Here is a 21,261-nt window from a genome sequence, read left to right as displayed (position 1 = left end):
AGAAGCAGAAACACTCTTACTGTGGTTTTCATTCAGATAACGTTTTCAGAGTGACAGAAGTGATTTCATTTTTGAGAAGCAAATTATTTCTCTCCCCTTAGTTCACTTTCATTGTTTATACTCTTAACTTGTCATTGGAATTATGTTTCCATTGAAAATAACTAGTAAATATTCTACTTTCAGTTTTAGCTGCCTGTATTTGTGGCTTAATTGAAATCTATTCTGACTAGTAGGAATAAATAGATTCTGACTATGAGAATAAATAATTTATGTGATTATATTATGGAAAGAAAAAGTAAACTGCCAGTGAAAGCATTTAAATAATATATTAGGGTTTGTAAGGGGAAACTTAGGGTCTCTTACACAAGACAGAACTTTGGTTGAGAGTTTCTTGACCTTTTACTATTACTTATCATTCCCTTTTAAGTATAGACTATTTTGATATTTTGGATAATATGCCATAATTCTGTAAAAAAAATAGAAGTTTCTGGCTTTCTGTGCACTCTGCTTTTTGTTTTCCCTTACCTGTTTGGTCTGCTTCTAACATCTCTTCTTTTCTGTAGGTTATTTTACTTCTGTGTGCTCAGTCTCTTTCTCTGTAAAATTGGTTAACTAGACTAAACTAATTCCAAAATCCTTTTTGACCTTTTTATTAGCCTATGATTAGGGTAAAAATAATCTCATATATTCTTTTTTTCACCTTCCTAGAGTATGGGCAGCAGCCCTTTTTGTCACTAAGGGCTTTCTTTTAGGCACAACAGGGAAATATGTGGGAGAAGGGGGTTAGTTGATAATGAAACTTTAGCAATAAAGAATTATCAGAAAAGTTTGAAACATAGTTGATGTTAGAGACAGTCTTGCAGAAGAACCTCCTTTCCTTTGGTTGTATTGTTTACTATTGGAATTTGATGCACATTTAAAACATTTTTCTTTCTACCTTTTCTCTCTTAGAATAATAATCCTGTTAGGAAATGCCTCCAGAATCAAGGGACACTCCAGGCAGTGTCCAATAGAACTTTCTGTGATGTTGAAAACATTCTGTGTCTACACTGTCCAATATGGCAGCCACTAACCATACGTAGCAACGAGCACTTGAAAGGTGGCAAGTGTGACTGAGGAACTAAATTTTAAAATTTCATTTAATTTTAATTAAGTTTATATTTAAATAGCTACATGTGGCTAGAGGCTGCCACATTGGACAGCATAGCTCCATATTATCCATTCAACCAGCAGATTTTTTTTGAGCACTCAGAGATACGCCCAGCATTGTGTTAGGTGCCAGAGATATTAGGGTCCTGCAATGTGGTGAGGGAGAGATGATTAAAGAGATAAGTGTAATATGTGTGATATTTGCTGTATTAAAGAAAGGCACAGGGTTCTCTAGGACCATAGATACTGGTTCTTACCTAATCCAGGCTGAGGGTGGGTCACTTTGGGGGTGCTCTTATGTGAAAAGAAGTTGTGTCAACTGTCCCTTTGTATTATACATAGGTATTGAGCTCAAGTCAATCCTTGTTGTGTTTCAACATACCAAGGGATATGGAAACACTTGGTCATTATTATTTTTAAGTGTTTGGGGTTAGCCACTAGTATTTTTGTGCTTTAACTCTGGACCATATATAGAATTGATAAGTCTTCATTGTTTGTGATGTGATTAACTGTTTCTCTTATGAAAATCTGTAAACAGAACTGTAAATCACCAAGGCTGCAGTTTGGCTAAAGTGGTTACTTTTATTTATTTATTTATTTTTAATGAAAAAATATTTATTTTTGGCTGCGTTGCGTCTTCGTTGCTGAGCGTGGGCTTTCTCTAGTTGCAGCGAGTCGGGGCTACTCTTCATTGAGGTGCACGGGCTTCTCATTGTGGTGGCTTCTCTCGTTGTGGAGCACGGGCTCTAGGCATGCAGGCTTCAGTAGTTGTGGCTTGTGGGCTCTAGAGCACAGGCTCAGTAGTTGTGGTGCACGGGCTTAGTTGCTCCGTGGCATGTGGGATCTTCCCAGACCAGGGCTCGAACCCATGTCCCCTGCATTGGCAGGCGGATTCTTTTTTTTTTTTTTTTAGAGTTTGTTTTTTTTTTGTTTTGTTTTTTAATTTATTTTATTTATTTATTTATTCATTTATCCATTTATTTTTGGCTGTGCTGGGTCTTCGGTTCGTGCGAGGGCTTTCTCTAGTTGCGGCAAGCGGGGGCCACTCTTCATCGCGGTGCGGGGACTGCTCTTCATCGCGGTGCGTGGGCCTTTCACTATCGTGGCCCCTCCCGTTGCGGGGCACAGGCTCCAGACGCGCAGGCTCAGCAGCTGTGGCTCACGGGCCCAGCTGCTCCGTGGCATGTGGGATCTTCCCAGACTAGGGCTCGAACCCGTGTCTCCTGCATTAGCAGGCAGATTCTCAACCACTGCGCCACCAGGGAAGCCCGGCAGGCGGATTCTTAACCACTGGAACGCCAGGGAGGTCCGAAGTGGTTACCTTTATTTTTTTATTTTTATTTTTTTTCTCTTTTATTTTTTGTTTATTTACTTTTAACATCTTTATTGGAGTGTAATTGCTTTACAACGTTGTGTTAGTTTCTGCTGTATAACAAAGTGAATCAGAAAATATGGAACGCTTCACGAATTTGTGTGTAATCCTTGCGCCAGGGCCATGCTAATCTTCTCTGCGTTGTTCCAATTTTAGTATATGTGCTGCCGAAGTGAGCGCTCAAAGTGGTTACTCTTAAGTGGGTGCAGTTTAGGCAGTTTTTCAAAGGCCACGTCTTGCCCTCAAATAACATTTTTTTTGTGTTATAAAGTACTGGCAAGGAGGCTGTCTTGGTTCTGTGATTCCTGGAATATATATTATGGACATCCTTGGGGTCAAATTTCCTGGGCTTTGGGACTTTTACATATGAATATTGAGTGGAAGAGTAATAGTTCTTTAGCTTCTTTAGTACTGATCTTTATTTAAGTTCTTCTAGAGATGAGGGAATGCCTAGTCATGTCTTAGGGCCCCTGGATGTCATTTGTAGTCTCTCTGGGTCCATTTATAGTCTCTTTGGTTTGATCTATTCAGAATCTTCTCAGCCACGTAAGTCTCCTTGGCTTGGGGAAGGAGGGCCTTTGGAATTCTCTCTTTGCTCTTACGCTGGTCCTTCAGGTGACTCTTGAGGAACTCAGGTCAGTGTGAGTCATGTACCTAATGAATTAATTTTCATGGCCTCTCTAGATACTAAAGAGCAAGAGCTTTGACTTTTAGCCCCAGAGGTCAGATTCTGTAAGAATGCACTTACACGTAATTTAAATGAATTGAGCGCTCATAAGTAAATGCCTTGTTTTTAGGATGTTTTGAAGTTTACTTCTCTGTAATTATAGAAAGAGCTTGGGTTTTGATGCTGTGGTATGATTTTGATGAACTGTGGTATACTGGGCTATTTCTAGTGTAATTCAGTGTAATAGGAGGAGGAACAATTTTACTGAAAATTAATCTAGAAAAGTAACGTTTGTGGTTTCAGTTTGTTGGGTTAATGAGTGTCATTGTCAGACCATAAACACATGCCCTAGGTAATTAGAATTCTGACAACATAGATCCTTTCTTTCTTCATGTTTGATTTTTAAAAAGATTGAATTTAGATATGGTTATAGGTTACTTTAGCTAATATTTTTGAAATTTCAATCTAAGATTCAGATTTAGCTAATCCTTACTGAATACTTTTGAAGTGCATTATGTATTCAGTTTTAATTTTTTTTATGGATTATTTGTTGGGTGGAAATATGTAAACCAGCTGTGTAATTTTAGATTTTCTAGTAACCATGTTACAAAGTGAAAACAGGTAAAATCAATTTTAATAACATACTTACCCAGTATATCCAAAATATTATCATTTCAAGATGTGATCATTATAAAAATTATTAGTGAGATACTGTATTTTACATTCTTTCTTTGTACCTAAGTCTTTGCACTCCAGTGTATATTTTACACTTATAGCACATCCACCTTGTGGTAGCTGTATTTCAAGTGCTCTATAGCCCCATGTAGCTTAGAGGTTACCTAGTGAATAATGCACTTCTGTAGTATATAGAAAGGTTAAGTACTGCTTTCCTGTCTGCTTTCAGAGAAGACCGGGACTAGCAGAACTGGGGGCAAGGGAAAGGATAAAGAGGAGGAGCTATATGGCAGAGAGTACCAATCAATAGGGTGATACTTCACACCTCTTTCCAGCTGGGTTAGTTGCTCTACTAACAGCTATAGATAAATTTATTATTTATTTTCTTTACTGAACTAAATGCTTAAGGCAGGAATTATATTTTTTGTTTCTATTTCTCTAGGGTCCGTTAGTGCTAGGCACAAAGTAGACACTAATAAATAATGTTTACTAGAAGTCTATACTGAGAACAGGAAGCTTTAAACACTGCCTCTGAAGATTTTTGGCATGATTTATTGCATTTCTGGGAGCTAGACATGTTTTTCACCTATGTTAGTTATACATGTATCCATTCCCAAGGTTATTCCACAAATTAGGAGTGGAAGGAAATGTATACACTGTCAGGAATAAGTACACATGTGAAGACCTACAGTTTGTAAATACTGACATACAATGTCATATTTTTTGCATTTTTGTACTTTAGCGGTTGCCACTAATAATAACTAACATTTGATGAACATGTGGACTGTTCATTTTTTGTCCCACTTCGTTTTCATAATACTACTGTGGATAGGTAGGTGGGATTGACCTCACTGTAAAAATGATGAAAATAGGTTATACTGTCTTTTGTCACAAAAGGCATTTACTTGTCATGGTTGGAGTTAGTGTGTAAGTTTAGTGTATGTGGTGGGATATAGTTCTTCTTCTAGAAACTGCAGTAATAGTATGGTAACGATTATTTACATTTGTGTTCAGGGAGATAAAGAGTGACATATGGTTTGAAAACTTAAAAGATGTATTTTGAAATACTGCAGATACTATACAGAAGTACACTGTAGTATAGCAAACCCAAGTATCCATCAACCAGCTTCACAAACAAAACATTATCAGTATATTTAAAGACCTCAGCATGTACCCCTCCTTTATCACTTGATTCTTTCATTAGAGGTAACTGTTATCCTGAATTTGGGATTTATTAGTGCAGTGTATTTCTTTTATATTTACTACATACTTATATTTGAGTTTTCTAAATCTTTTTAGTTTTAATTCAGTTGTGGAAGAAATCAGAATTATTAAATCTAAATTGTTTTGTGTGTATTTTTTCATCCTGTGAGTATTTTCTGAACTTACTTCCAACTTTGTATTTCTGTATAGAGTTATTAAGTCATTTTGACTGAGAAGTTGCAAGGTTTTGTTTGAAAGAGCTAATCTAAGTATTATTAGCCAATATTTTGAGCAATTAAGATTTTGGGGGACTTCCCTGCTGGTCCAGTGGTTAGAACTCCAAGCTTCCACTGCAGGCTGCACGGGTTTGATCCCTGGTCAGGGAAGTAAGATCCTGCATGCTGTGGGGAGTGGCCAAAAAGCAGAAGATTTTTGTCTCCTAAAGGGTAGGGACAAGACCGTTTCAAATTATTTTGCACAGTGAAGTATAATTCTTATGTGAGGTTTTTATTAAATATGGTCTGTTCACTGTTAATAGGCATAAGCATTGAAGAAGCAAGTGACATTAAAATACACAGTGGAAATCTAGGAATACAATTTAAGGACTAGGGATAATGCATATGATGATAGTGATCTCTCTCTCTTTTTTTTTTTTTTTCATTTTGCCACGCGGCATGTGGGATCTAATTCCGCCACCAGGGGTCGAACCTGTGCCCCCTGCATTGGGAGTGTGGAGTCTTAACCACTGGAGCGCCAGGAAAGTCCCGACAGTGATCTTTAAGGATCTAAATTCTGATATCTGTACTTCCTTATCCATAAATGGTAGTAGGAGTACTTAACGTTATTTGGATAATGGGGAGGACTAGAGTATATAAAGCCCCTTAAACCATCCTGGGTGGTTTATTATCAGCATATCAGATATTTTTCAAGCCTTAGTACTTATGGCCTTTGGGTTTAAAGAGCTGCCTGGAAACCTAGTTTGTTATTAGCCTCTTTTTTAATTGTTGGAGAAGATGGTGATGAGTGGAATATGTAAGCTATAAGCTGCTCCTTTTTGATTTTTATTACTCTGAAAGGTAGGGCTATGGTAGAAGGTAGCACTGTGTTTACTTGATTGCTCTGCATTCACTTTCCTGTAACTAGCAGTGATACTCCATACCGGTATGGTATAGGCACCAACTATGAAGAAAGAAAGGGTTTGTACTTGACTTCAGCCCTGTCTCTAAAGTGCAGTATTATTTAACTATGGTACATTGTCATTTTTGTGTAATAGGATTTTTTTTCCATCTGAAACAAAAATAGTAACTGTTCATAATGGAAAATATGAAGCTTTAGATGTTGTGAAGAAAAAAAAAATCAAACATAATTCTACTATTCAGAGAGAACCTTTTTTTTTTCATTCAGCATTTTTCCCTAGGTTTGTTTCATTCTCTTTTGATTGTTTCAGTTCCTCCATAGTATTCTAAACCATAGACTGGATGAGAGGTATCAGGGTTAACAGGAAGGGCTTTTATTTAATTAATTAATTAAATTTTTGGCTGCATTGTGTCTTCGTTGCTGCATGTCGGCTTTTCTCTAGTTGCGGCGAGTGGGGGCTACTCTTCGTTGTGGTGCATGGAGTTATTGCTGTGGCTTCTCTTGTTGCGGAGCATGGGCTCTAGGCACACGGGCTTCAGTAGTTGTGGCACGCGGGCTCAGTAGCTGTGGCACATGGGCTTAGTTGCTCTGCGGCATGTGGGATCTTCCTGGACCAGGGCTTGAACCTATGTCTCCTGCATTGGCAGGCTGATACTTAACCACTGCGCCACCAGGGAAGCCCAGGAAGGGCTTTTAGAAGCGTGTTTAGGAGATGATAAACTTTCATTTGAATGTTAAGGAAAATATCTGAGTATTATGGAAAATAACCTCTCAATTTTTTAACATCATTTCAAGGGCAAAGACACTTTTTACCATGTTTATTGCATTTCAAGTAAAAGTATCTAGCAGTATTTATCTTCAGTTTGGCATGGAGAACATTGTTTAGGTTGATAGTGATCTTTGCCTTCATGATGAAAAATAATTTTCCTGCATATAGAATTCTGGGTTGACAAATTTTTTCTTTTACAGCATTGAAGGTAGTGAAAAACATTGTCTTCTGGCTTGCATAGTTTCTGATAAGATCTACGGTAATTCTTATCTTTGTTCTTGATTATGTATGTAGTATTTTTTACCCCCTCTGGTTGCCTTCAAGCTGTTTGATGCGGCTAGGCAGGTATGTGTTGTTGTTTTATTTTATCCTGCTTGGGATTTCTTTAAGCTTCTTGAATCTGTTTGGTATCTTTTATTATTTCTGGAAAATTCTTGGCCTTTATCTTTTCAAGTATTTCTTCTGCCTTAGTCTCCTTTTTCCTTCTGAGACCTCATTTACGTGTATTTATCTTTTCAAGTATTTCTTCTGCCTTAGTCTCCTTTTTCCTTCTGAGACCTCATTTACGTGTATGTTAGACCATTTGATAGTCCCTCAACATTGGACCTTCTGTTTTTCTTTTTTTCTCCCTGTGTTTCAGTTTTGATAATTTCTATTGATGTCTTCATCTATTTTCCAAGTTTATTGATTCTTTCATCAGCTGAGTCCAGTCTGCTGCTGAATCTGTAGAAGGAATTCTTTATCTCTGACATTGTATTTTTTATTTCTAGCATTTACATTTAACGTATAGAAAAATTTTCATCTCTTTGCTGATATTATCTAATCTGTTCATGTATGTTGTCCACCTTTTTCACTAAGTCCTTTAACATATTAATCACAATTTTAAAAAATATCCTTCTCTGATAGTTCTAGCATCTGGATCATCCCTAAGTCTACTTGTATTGGTTGCTTTTTTTCTTGACCATAGGCTGTTTTTTTTTGTGTGTCTCATAATTTTTGTTTAGGTGTTGGGCATAGTGTATAGAACAACAGTTGAGACTGAGGTAAATTGTATTTATGTTTGGAAATGGGTACACCCCACTTCTGTTGGGCTGTCAGTGTGTGGTGTTAAGCCAAACTAGTCATGAATTGAACTAGTTTGGGGTTTCATTGTCGTTATCATTACTTTCAGTGCACCGCAGTCTTCATAGTCTTGTAGTGGTGGCTACTGTTACCCCTGGTGGTAGAATGCTGTTGCTTGCTCCTTGGTGTTATGATTATGTTGGAGGCAGTTATCTCAGTTCAGCTTCAGTCTTTTGCAGACCCTGTTCATCTGGGCCTTATAAATAGGACTTTGTCATTGTTCCCTCTCCTCCTTGTGGCAGCCACTGTTTGCCTTGTGTTTGTACTTATTCTTGGATAGGGTTTCCTGCCCCTCTCCCAGCATTAGGAGGCTCCTGGATGGTGTATTTGTGTGGGATCCTAGGCACAAGATGGTTACTTACCCCTCCCCACAGGGATAGAGGGATTTGCTTATCTCTTTATCTCAGCAACAACAAATGTTTGCCAGTGTCCTAGGACAGAAAGGGTTTGCTGCCCCTACTCCAGTGGCCTAACACCTTTGCTTCATAGGAGAAAAGGATATGGGGAATCAAGTGCGGCTATGTTCCTGTTCCCAGCAATGACTGGTCACCTCCTGAATTCCTGTGCCATTGAGTGGGACTCTCTCTGGTGTTCTGCCATGAAACCAATCTTTTTCATGAGCACCCTTTGGAGGCCAGTGGAGAAGAGCTTGCAAGTGAGTGCAGACTCCTGTTGTGGATAGGGCACCCAGTTGGGAAATTGGCATGCTAGCCTATACCTTTTAGGAATTCAGTAAGTATTTAGCAGATCTTTGTATTCACTGTATTATGATTACCCCTTTCTCTTCTCATCTACTGTGTATGTTCTTTATTGGAGGGTCTTGTTCCTCTTTGGAATTCGGGTTATTTGGTTGCCTTGCAACTTCAGCAGTCTGATGGGCTCAAGAAAGGTTGTGGTGTTTCAGGTAATCTGGTCTTGTCTTCTTTTAGAGAGGGTGCCATGTTTTTGTAGTTTTCTGTATCTTAAGCAGAAACAGAAATTTAATAGTAATCTGTAGAGTTAATTAATCTGTGCTAAACTTCATTCAAAGAAGGATTCAAAGTGGTTTACAAAAATACTTGAAATAATAATAGATGATAAAATTAGGTAAAGATGGCCTTAGCAATATCTTTTTAGATCTGTCTTCTCAGGCAAGGGAAACAAAAGCAAAAATGAACAAATGGCGTTACATCAAACTAAAAAGCTTCTGCACAGCAAAGGAAATCATCAGTAAGATGAAAAGACAACCTACGGAATGGGAGAAGATATTTGCAAATGCTATATCTGATAAGGGGTTAATATCTAACATATATAAAGAACTCATACAACTCAACAACAACAACATGATTAAAAAATGGGCAGAGGAGTTGAATAGACATTTTTCCAAAGAAGACATACAGATGGCCAACAGGCACAGGAAAAGATGTTCAACATTGCTGATTATTAGGGAACTGCAAGTCAAAACCACTATGAAATATCACCTCACACCTGCAAGAATGGTTATTATCAAAAAAAACAAGTGGGACTTCCCTGGTGGCTCAGTGGTTAAGAATCTGCCTGCCAATGCAGGGGACACGGGTTCGAGCCCTGGTCTGGGAAGATCCCACATGCCATGGAGCAACTAAGCCCGTGCGCCACAACTTCTGAGCCTGCGCTCTAGAGCCCATGAGCCACAACTACTGAGCCCGCGTGCCACAACTACTGAAGCCTGTGCGCCTAGAGCCCGTGCTCCACAACAAGAGAAGCCACTGCAATGAGAAGCCTGCGCACTGCAACGAAGAGTAGCCCCTGCTCGCCGCAACTAGAGAAAGCCCACATGCAGCAATGAAGACCCAACACAGCCAAAAATAAAGATAGATAAAAAAACAAGCAATAACAAGTGTTGGCGAGGATGTGGAGAAAAGGGAACCCTTATACACTGTTGGTGGGAGTGTAAATTTGTACAGCCACTATGGAAGGCAGTATTGGACATTCCTCAGAAAAGTTAAGTATAGAACTACCATGTGATCCAGCTGTCCCACTTCTGGGTATTTATCCAAAGAATGCAAAAACACTTTGAAAAGATATATGCACCCCTGTGTTCATTGCAGCACTATTTACAATAGCCAAGCTATGAAAACCACCTAAGCGCCCATCAGTGGATGAATAGATAAAGAAGATGTGGTGTATAGGCGCGCGCGCGCGCACACACACACACACACACACACACACACACACACACACACACACACACACACACACACACACGAGTGGAATACTACTCAGCCTTAAAAAGGTGAAATCTTGCCATTTGTGACAACATTGATGAACCTTGAGGGTATCATGCTAAGTGAAATAAGTTGGACAAAGATGAATATTGTGTGATTTCATTCATAAGTGGAATATAAAAACTAATAAAATAAAAGAACAACCAAACTAAACAAAACCAAATATAGTTACAGAGAACACAGTAGTGGTTACCAGAGGGGGAGGGCAAAATGGGTAAAGGGGATCAACTGTATGGTGACAGATGGAAACCAGATTTTTGGTGGTGAGCATGCTATAGGGTATACAGAAGTAGAAACATAATGTTGTACAAATGAAGCTTATATAATGTTATAAATCAGTGTTACTTCAATAAAAAAATAAAACCAGATAAAGAAATCAAAGCAAAGGGGAAATAAGGATAGGGATTAAAAAAGTACCAACAGACAGACAGATAGGTAGAGCATGAGTATTATATAGAAATGAATGCCAAAGATGCTGGATGGTTGTTGGTTGTGGGTTACAGATTTGAATCTGAGCTTCATCATGACAAAAGCAAAGTTACATGACTGACATTGCTCAAACTTAAGTTCTTTTCATTGGTGCCTTTTAAATTGTAGGAAGAAATATTTTTTTACTTTTACTGGCAGAGCTGGTGAAGTGAATTATGTAATGTGTAAGACATTATATATATATTTTATTGAAATATAGTTGATTTACAATATCATGTTAGTTTCAGGTGTACAGCACAGTGACTCAGTTATATGTATATATATATTCTTTTTCCGATTGTTTTCCCATATAGGTTATTACAGAATATTGAATATAGTTCCTTGTGCTATACAGTAGGTTCTTGTTGACTATTTTATATATAGTAGTGTGTATGTGTTAATCCCAATCTCCCAGTTTATTCCCCACCCCCCTTTCCCCTTTGGTAACCATAAGTTTGTTTTCTATGTCTGTGAGTCTCTTTCTGTTTTGCAAATAAGATCATTTGTATCTTTTTGGGTTTTTTTTAGATTCCACATATAAACGGTATCATATGATGTTTGTCTTTCTCTGACTGGCTTACTTCACTTAGTATGATAATCTCTAGGTCCATCCATGTTGCTGCAAATGGCATTATTTCATTCTTATTTGTGGCTGAGTAATATTCCGTGTGTGTGTGTGTGTGTGTGTGTGTGTGTGTGTGTGTGTGTGTATCACATCTTCTTTATCCATTCATCTGTTGATGGACATCTAGGTTGCTTCCATGTCTTGGCTATTGTAAACAGTGCTGCACTGAACATTGCGGTACATGTGTCTTTTCGAATTATAGTTTTCTCCAGATATGTGCCCAGGAGTGGGATTGCAGGATCATATGGTAACTCCATTTTTAATTTTTTAAGGAACCTTCATACTGTTCTCCATAGTGGCTGTACCAATTTACATTCCTACCAACTGTGTAGGAGGGTTCCTTTTTCTCCACACCCTCTCCAGCATTTATTATTTGTAGACTTTTTGATCATGGCCGTTCTCACTGCTGTGAGGTGATACCTCTTTGTAGTTTTGATTTGCATTTCTCTAATAATTAGCGATACTAAGAATCTTCATGTGCGTGTTGGCCATCTGTATGTCTTCTTTGGAGAAATGTTTATTTAGATCTTCTGCCCATTTTTTTGATTGAAGACATTATATTTTTAATACAGATACTTGATGTTTTTTTCACCATACTATTTCTTTCATTTGTTGTATGTACTTTTCTCACATTCTCTCCTGGAGGAGCTGGGTGATTTCATGAATATTAGTGCCTGATGATCAATGTAAGATGCTAGCTCTGTGGCAAATGGTTTCTGAGGTAGTTGCTGTTTGAATCTCTGAGTCCTCAAAACAAGCTATTAACATACTGTTGCTAGGAAGCCAGGATGGCCTTAATGCATAGGTGGGGTTAGATCTCTGAGGTTGTCCCATGTACACACATTTGAAGTAGCTAAAGGTGGCCAGTGTAGTTGGAGATGAGGAAGTGGGGAGCAAGTTCATGTAGGCCCATGTAGGAAATGGTAAGAATTTTATTTTGATATGGGAAGCCTTTGGAGGGTTTAGAGCTGAGACATGATATTTATATGACTTGTAAGAATTACTCTGATTTTACATATACCTACCCACCTAAAATCTGTAATATCTTACTATGCTGCATTACCATATTGTTCCATTTGTCTACAGAGATCAGGATGACCCTGTTTTCTTCCAAAATATTTGTTCAGTTTCCTAGGTAGTATCTTAAATTTTACTTTTAGAACATTTTTCTCTGAGCTTAAGGAACCTATCCTTGTGATAAAATAGGAATACTTCCAGAAGTCTCTAAACTGTATTTGGTCATCTGTCTATTAAGGTATGTTATTTGTGATTGAGATCCAGTCTTTTGCTATTTAAAGTGATGCTAAAGACACTTGATGCCTATCAAGGAGGGGAAATGCCACTAACTGGGGAAAGTAGATTGGAATACAGAGGTGAGAGTTCCAAGGCAAACGCAACTATTACTTCATCAATTGAAATAGAGCCAACTTTCTTAATGTGATAACTCTGGTACCTGATGTCTTTGTTTCCCTTATCTTGACAAATGTTTGTTTAAGTCTCTTCAGCTTAAGGCTTAATACTTTATATAAATGCAGTGTAGTATTATGGTTAAGAGTATGGACTCTGGAGTTAGAATATTTAGGAAGCTTGGAAAAGTTTTGTTTTTGTTTTTTTTGGCCTTTTCTGTGCTTCAGTTGTCTCATCCTGAAATGGAGCAAAATAGTAGAACTTTTCTCCTAGGTTTGTTGTAAATGAATTAATGTGCTAGAACAGGGCCTGGCTTAGTAAGTGCCTAATAATGTTAGCTATTCTTATTATATGGAATATGTAACCATAAGACTTTCTTTATAAGGGCCCTTTGTCCTTGACAAAGTGAGGTCACTATTTCAACAGTATTTAAGCACTGTTTCTAGGCCTTCCCTATTTATTTTTGTTTCACAGTAACTTAGTCAACAATTGAATGATCTTGATGGAATGTGCTAACTCCAGAAGATCATCATCAAGATATGCCTGGTTCATTTTTCTATTTTGAAATAAACTGGTGACTATTAAAATCTTCAGTGTTACTGTCTCCCTGAAATTGATCTGATACTGGGTATACAGAGATAATTTGTGCTTAAGTAACTAATCCGGTTATATTTATAGGCTAATGGAGCATCTTAATTAAAACTCTTGTTCTTGTTTTATCATATTAATCTGACTTCTGAGAATTGCTCATATATGTTAACATGTGATATACTATTATATATTAATGTTAGAGCTTTAATACCAGTAAAAAAAAACTTTAAATTAGATCTGTAATTATCAGAAGTTTTTGCTTTCCAAGCTCAGTTCTCCAGGCATGAAGAATTGTCATGTTTTCTTGTTTTATGCTAAGGTGATCATATGATTATACTGTCTAATTGTGTTTCCTCTTTTAAAAAGCTGTTTTTTATATCTCGTAAGTTCCATATATATAAGCCAGATTTGATCTTTTACATAATAGCATTGTAATGGGTACACAGTTATTGAGAAATCAGTGGATTTAAGTGGATATATAATTAAATTTCTTGCCTCTTGTTCATATTTGTAGTAGTTGATATTGCCTGGGTACATTTTTTGGTAATGTGTGTCACTTTAAATGTGGTCTTGTAGAACTTGTTTCTTAACCTGAATAAGTTGAAACAGTTAACTGATGTGGAGGTAATCTTAGATCTACTTGGTGTTGAAGAAGGACAAAACCAGAAAACACCATAGTAACAGAAAATCACTTCTGATGTGTTATCCTCTCCCCCTTTTTTTGGTTAGCAATTGAGAAAAGGAGCTCCTTGGCATATGTTTTCATAAAAATGAAGGTCTTTAGTGTGACCAGTTTAAAATGGTTAGTATTACTCTTATTCAAAGAATTAAGCTATTTAACTTTTTAGGAATATACCTTGTTGTCAGACCGAAATGAATGCCATTTTATGCTTCCTTTAAAAAGGGCTGTACAGAATGGAGTTTCCTCAAAATAGATCTGCCATATGATCCAGCAGTCCCACTCCTGAGTATATATTTGAAGAAAAAAACACCGATTCAAAAAGATACATGCACCCCAATGTTCATAGCAGCATTATTTACAGTAGCCAAGATATAGAAGCAACGTAAATGGCCAACGACAGATGAATGGAGAAAGAAGATGTGGTACATATATACAATGGAATACTACTCATACATAAAAAAGAATGAAATTTTGCCATTTACGGCAACATGGATGAACTTGGAGGGCATTATGCTAAGTGAAATAAATCAGACAGAGAAAGACAAATACTGTATGATACCACTTATATGTGGAATCTAAAAAATGAAACAAACTAGTGAATATAACAAAAAAGAAACAGACTCAGCTATAGAGAACAAACTAGTGGTTACCAGTGGGGGAGAGGGAAGTGGGGAGGGACAAGATAGGGGTAAGGGATTAAGAGGAACAAACTACTGTGTATAAAATAAATAAGCTACAAGGATATACTGTATAGTACAGGGAATATAGCCAATATTTTATAATAACTATAAATGGAACCTAACCTTTAAAAATTGTGAATCACTGTTGTACACCTGAAATTTATATAATATTGTAAATCAACTCTACCTCAGTAGAAAAATTAAATAAAAATATACTGTCAAAAAAAGGACTTTACAGAAAAATGAGAAAGCCAACATATTGAGATTTCAACAAATTTTGGGTATTACAGTTTGAGAAGATTTCAGAATTCTGAATAATCTATTTCTACTGTAGGCAGTCAAGCCTTCCTCTCTGTACATGGCTCAGTGAGTTGGCCTTCTACAGAAGCAAAATAAAACCTACCCCAGTACAGGCATGCCTTGTTTTGTTGCACTTTCACTTTATTGTGTTTCACAGACTGAGTTGTCAGATAATGGTTAGCATCTTTTAGCAATAAAGTATTTTTAAATTAAGGTATGTACAGTTTTTTTTAAGACAATGCTATTGCACACTTAATAGACTACAGTATAGTGTAAACATAACTTTTATGTGCCCTAGGAAACCAAAAAATTTGTGTGGCTCATTTTATTGTGATACTAACTTTATTGTGGTGGTCTGGAACTGAACCTGCAGTATCTCCTAGGTTTGCGTGTATCAGATTTGCTGTCTTTCTGGTGTTTGAAGCCAGTAGTGCCCATATAACAAGCAATAGCACATCTTTACTATGGGTTCTTGGATGGCAGTTTGAATGTTTGCATTTGGAATACATTTGTCTAAAGCTCTGTCATACACCTTGAATATTTGGAAGACATATATAATATTTGAGATATTTAAGGAAGAGAATATGTATTTTTAATCCCTGAGTTGATCCCTTGACCATCAAAAAGATAACTGTATATGCCATAGCATTTCTATGTCATAGAAATGCCTTCACTATATTGTCATTTAATGCATGCTTTTTGTTATCACTGGAATTTTAAAAAATAATATTTTGTATGTTTTTCATGGGACCTTTGTGCAAAACTTTACTTGATTATAATCTAGGAAAGAAGCTGTTTTTTTGCAATAAGTTTTCTGCTGTTTAAAAAATTGTCCAATGCAATCTGTCTCCAGCTCCCTTCTTTTTTTTTCATTTTAGTGCCATTAAATTTTAAGCCAGTTTTGACCCAAATGCTGTAAATTACTTCAGTTTAGGTACTGAAAGCATCATTTCCTTTTTTGATTGATTCCTTTTGTTTCCCCCTCAAGTGTCTTGTATTATGTAAGCTCACTGATATCTCAGAGTCATTGGGACTAGGGCAGATAAAAAGAATTGCAGATCTTTTGAGACTAGATAGATGTCTTCCAACCTTCAGATATTTTGATAATTTACCATTAAGAGAGAATGAGGAGGATCATGAAGACATCTCATAAGAGAAAAAGCTTGGCCATCAAAAAGAACAGCAATTTCCAGAGGATTTTATTTTTATTTTTTTTATTTTTTTATTTTTTTAATTTTATTTATTTACTTATTTATTTATGGCTGTGTTGGGTCTTCGTTTCTGTGTGAGGGCTCTCTCTAGTTGCGGCAAGCGGGGGCCACTCTTCATCGCGGTGCGCGGGCCTCTCACTATCGCGGCCTCTCTTGTTGCGGAGCACAGGCTCCAGACGCGCAGGCTCAGCAATCGCGGCTCACGGGCCCAGCTGCTCCGCGGCATGTGGGATCTTCCCAGACCAGGGCTCGAACCCGTGTCCCCTGCCTTGGCAGGCAGATTCTCAACCACTGCGCCACCAGGGAAGCCCCAGAGGATTTTATTTTTAATTAGGATTGGTTTATATTACTCTTACATTTACACTCATATTTCCAACTGTGTAGTTTTGCCTGCATACGTGATCTTGTCTTGCAAATAAACACAATACGTAGTCTCCAAAATCATCATGATTCAGGTCTTGCCTGAGCCTGAATCTGTAGTTACTTGAAACTCAGCATTGCTACTTGTGTAAATGCAATAACACATCATTCACATGTGTAATGCAAACTGGCAGACTGAACCCCCAGCTGATGTGTTAAATGCACTGTAAAGAAGTTTTTGACACATTTAAATTGTGTTATTTTCTTACGAGAAAATGCTCAGTATTATTGGCCTGGACTATAGTAATTGAATCACAGTTGAACTTGAATTAGCCCAAACTGAAAAAAATCTGTTGGTTGACCTGGCAGGAATTTGTTCTGTATCTGTGTGCTAACTGCGGAAAGTATTGAAACATTAGGTATGTGAAAGCATATTAAATAATGAGATGTTTATTTAAAAAGCAGCAAGTCTAAATTTGTAACTAATTTTCCAACTAATTTATGACATTCAAAAAAGTGTCATTCTCCTCTCTTACCTTGTACTTCATAACTGAAAATAAATCAACAGAAAAATAAGTTACATGGTTAGAATTAGTCATTTAGCTTTTTGGTTTCCAATATATGGTAAAATAGAAATTATTTGGCCCCTTAAAATATTTACATGATTTTATTTTTAATTAATGATTGCAATTTGTTCTTTGGCATAAAGGAATTTTCATATAATGTTGTGGAAGAGGTACTCTATTGAGAGCTCATCTGAATTCCTTTATTCTTTCAAATTTAAGTATAGCTTTGTTTAAGCTTCTCCGTGGTCCTTAAGTTCATTGTTTATAAATACATGAATTCATGCCAGAGGGGAAATAGAGGATGGTGGCCATAGGCTTCACTGGAACTAGAGCTCAGGTGATCTGGGTCGAATCTGTGCTCTAGCTGTGTGACCTTGGGAAAGCCACCTAACTTCTCTGTTCCTCAGCTTCCTAATCTGTAAAATCGGTTTAATAGCAGCACCTACTTCACAAGTTGTTTTGAGTCTTAAATGACAAGTGCATGTGCATGCTTAGCAGGGAGCCCAGCTTGCAGGGAGTGCTCAATAGGGTCTGCTATTACTGTTGTGTTTAATTTTATCATTCTTCCACGAGTACCCTGCCAGTGCTGAGAGGCTTTTTTCTCTCAAGTGGCACCCCTCTCTCTCTTACCTTCAGCATCCCATTTCATCCCAGGAGCAGACTGAGGTGGAACAATTAGCCTTTTTTTTTTTTTTTTTCAATTTATTTTTTGCCCGCACTGTGAGGCATGTGGGATTTTAGTTCCCCGACCAGGGATTGAACCCATACCCCCTGCAGTGGAAGCGCGGAGTCTTAACCACTGGACCGCCAGGGAAGTCCTAGCCTTTGGCTATTATAGCATAGGTGCGTGTTCTTATTGAGCTTCAGCTTTAAAATGTGAAACTTTCCCTCCTTTTTTTTTTTTTAAAGATTGATTGATTGATTGATTGATTGCTATGTTGGGTCTCCGTTTCCGTGCTAGGGCCTTCTCTAGTTGCGGCAAGCGGGGGCCACTCTTCATCGTGGTGCGCGGGCCTCTCACTATCGTGGCCTCTCTTGTTGCGGAGCACAGGCTCCAGACGCGCAGGCTCAGCAGTTGTGGCTCACGGGCCTAGCTGCTCCGCGGCACGTGGGATCCTCCCAGACCAGGGCTCGAACCCGCGCCCCCCGCACCAGCAGGCAGACTCCCAACCACTGCGCCACCAGGGAAGCCCTTTCCCTCCTTTTTTCATGCTGCTTACCTAACTCTTAGCTGGGGCATTGAAGTAGGTGTTTGAAGTGATGGATTAGTTATCATTGATCACTTAAGTATTAGGAATATTTAGAAGATCCTGGGGGTATCCAACTAGAATACTCATATTGTTATTCATCTGTGTGACAAATTAAAGTTTGTAAATTCTAGTTAGGTTATTTCATCTCTCTTATGTACTGTGGAACACATGGGGGAAGTTAAATACCATTCTTTTAAGGTAAATAAAACTTAAATGTATACATTTATAATAATAAATTACATTGCTGTTTTTTGTGTATATAGTCAGTAAATACAGTTGATCTTAGAAAAGGGAAACTCAAAGGTAAGAGTAATCAAAATACTTGGTCTGGGAGGAAGGGTTTAAACTTGTTCTTCAGAATGGTTGGGATTTGGTGAGTTCGAAGGAGCTAGGTGATTGAAGGTGAGGCAAAGGTATAGAAGAGAAAACAAATGTGGTATATTTAGAAAGCACTAAAGGAACACCCCCCGCCCCCAAAAGCTAACATTTTTTCAGCACTGACTCTATGCTAGCTACAGTGTTAAGGGTTTAATTTGTTTAATCCTCACAGCAACTCTATTTTACACATGAGGTTTAGAAACTTGGCAATACCTGGCTATAAGGTGCCCCCAATTTTGTTATAGTGGAAGAATTGTATTTGTGTGTAGATGAAGTTTATCTGTGTTGCTGTGTAACAAACCACCGCAAAACAGTTGTAAGTGAATATCGCAGTAAGTTTTCTCATACTGCAAGCACCAGTATAGGATATCAAGCAGTAGAAGACCACCCTCCACCCTCAGCTTACTTTCCAGTTTGCTCCCACTGACCTACTTCTTTTTTTGTTTAAGTTGCTGATCTCTTAATTTCAAATGCGTTTAAAAATTCTTATTTTATTTATTTATTTGTGGCTGCATTGGGTCTTCATTGCTGCACGCAGGCTTCCTCTAGTTGCAGTGAGCGGGGGCTACTCTTTGTTGCAATGGGAAGGCTTCTCATTGTTGTGTCTTCTCTTGTTGTGGAGCATGGGCTCTCGGTGCCTGGGCTTCAGTAGTTGTGGCATTCGGGCTCAGTAGTTGTGGCTCGCGGGCTCTAGAGCGCAGGCTCAGTAGTTGTGGCGCACGGGCCTAGTTGCTCCGTGGCATGTGGGATCTTCCCGGACCAGGGATCGAACCTGTGTCCCCTGCATTGGCAGCTGGATTCTTAACCACTGCACCACCAGGGAGGTCCCTGACCTGCTTCTAACAGCATAGATTATTTTTGTCAGGTTCTGAACTTTATATGAATGTAAACACAGTGTCTGTGTCTGGTTTCTTTTATTCAACATTGTGAGATTCATAGCAGTTGTATATAGCTGTATTTTATTCATTTTCATTGCTATAATGTTTTTTAAAAAATTGATTTAACTGAATGTAAAAGGTTTAAAAAGAAAGTTGGAAGATTTTTACCATACTACAAATACAAACGGACTTAGGTTTTTTTAAGAGGCATTGAAAGTGTGTGTAAGGTTCTAAGCTTATATAATTAAAACTAATTTATGGATGCTAAGGAATATTCTATTTTAAAGGGAAAGTTACTTTTCTGAGCTTATTATTGACATAATAATATGTATCAATCTTTTGGGTTTTTTTTTTAGAAACAAGGAGAGAATCTATGTCAACTTAATTTTTTTTAACATCTTTATTGGAGTATACTTGCTTTACAATCTTGTGTTAGTTTCTGCTGTATAACAAAGTGAATCAGCTATACACATACATATATCCCCATATCCCCTCCCTTTTGCGTCTCCCTCCCACCTCCCTATCCCACCGCTCTAGGTGGTCACAGAGCACCGAGCTGATCTCCCTGTGCTATGCGGCTGCTTCCCACTAGCTATCGATTTTACATTTGGTAGTGTATGTATGTCCATGCCACTCTCTCACTTTGTCCCAGCTTACCCTTCCTCCTCCCTGTGCCCTTAAGTACATTCTCTACATCTGCGTCTTTATTCCTGTCCTGCCCCTAGGTTCTTCAGAACCATTTTTTTTTTTTAGGTTCCATATATATGTGTTAGCATACGGTATTTGTTTTTCTCTGACTTACTTCACTCTGTATGACAGATTCTAGGTCCATCCACATCACTACAAATAACTCAATTTCACTTCCTTTTATGGCTGAGTAATATTCCATTGTATATATGTGCCACATCTTCTTTATCCATTCATCTGTCACTGGACACTTAGGTTGCTTCCATGTCCTGGCTATTGTAAATAATGCTGCAATGAACATTGGGGTGCATGACTTTTTAATTTAATTTAATTTTATTTCATTTCTGGTTGTGCCGGGTCTTAGTTGAGGCATGCAGGCTCCTTAGTTGCAGCTCACCAGCTCCTTTAGTTGTGGCACACGCGCTCCTTTGTTGTGGCATGCGAACTCGTAGTTGTGGCATGCCTGTGGGACATAGTTCCCTGACCAGGGATTGAACCCACATCCTCTGCATTGCGAGACGGATTCTTAACCACTGCGCCACCAGGGAAATCCCCATGACTCTTTTTGAGTTATGGTTTTCTCAGGGTATATGCCCAGTAGTGGGATTGCTGGGTCATATGGTAGTTCTATTTTTAGTTTATTAAGGAAACTCCATACTGTTCTCCATAGTGGCTGTATCAATTTACATTCCCACCAACAGTGCAAGAGTGTTCCCTTTTCTCCACACCCTCTCCAGTATTTATTGTTTGTAGATATTTTGATGATGGCCATTCTGACTGGTGTGAGGTGATACCTCATTGTAGTTTTGATTTGCATTTCTCTAATGATTAATGATGT

The 21,261-nt window shown here is 38.0% G+C and overlaps 1 protein-coding gene and 1 non-coding gene across 18 annotated transcripts in view; one reads left to right on the top strand and one right to left on the bottom strand.

Annotated features, from left to right (window-relative positions):
• EIF4G3 (eukaryotic translation initiation factor 4 gamma 3) overlaps positions 1-21,261 on the top strand; it is a 398,991-nt gene that overhangs the window by 38,342 nt on the left and 339,388 nt on the right. The gene's annotated exons all lie outside the window — the stretch shown is intronic.
• LOC114236827 (U6 spliceosomal RNA) lies at positions 2,595-2,701 on the bottom strand. Its single transcript, XR_003622687.2, has one exon. It is a non-coding gene; the product is annotated as a U6 spliceosomal RNA (small nuclear RNA).

The sequence above is a fragment of the Balaenoptera acutorostrata genome, chromosome 1 (genome assembly GCF_949987535.1).
Source record: "Balaenoptera acutorostrata chromosome 1, mBalAcu1.1, whole genome shotgun sequence".
Lineage (NCBI taxonomy): Eukaryota > Metazoa > Chordata > Mammalia > Artiodactyla > Balaenopteridae > Balaenoptera > Balaenoptera acutorostrata.
The sequence above is the reverse complement of the archived record's forward strand: the minus strand, read 5'-3'. Positions and strand labels throughout refer to the sequence as shown.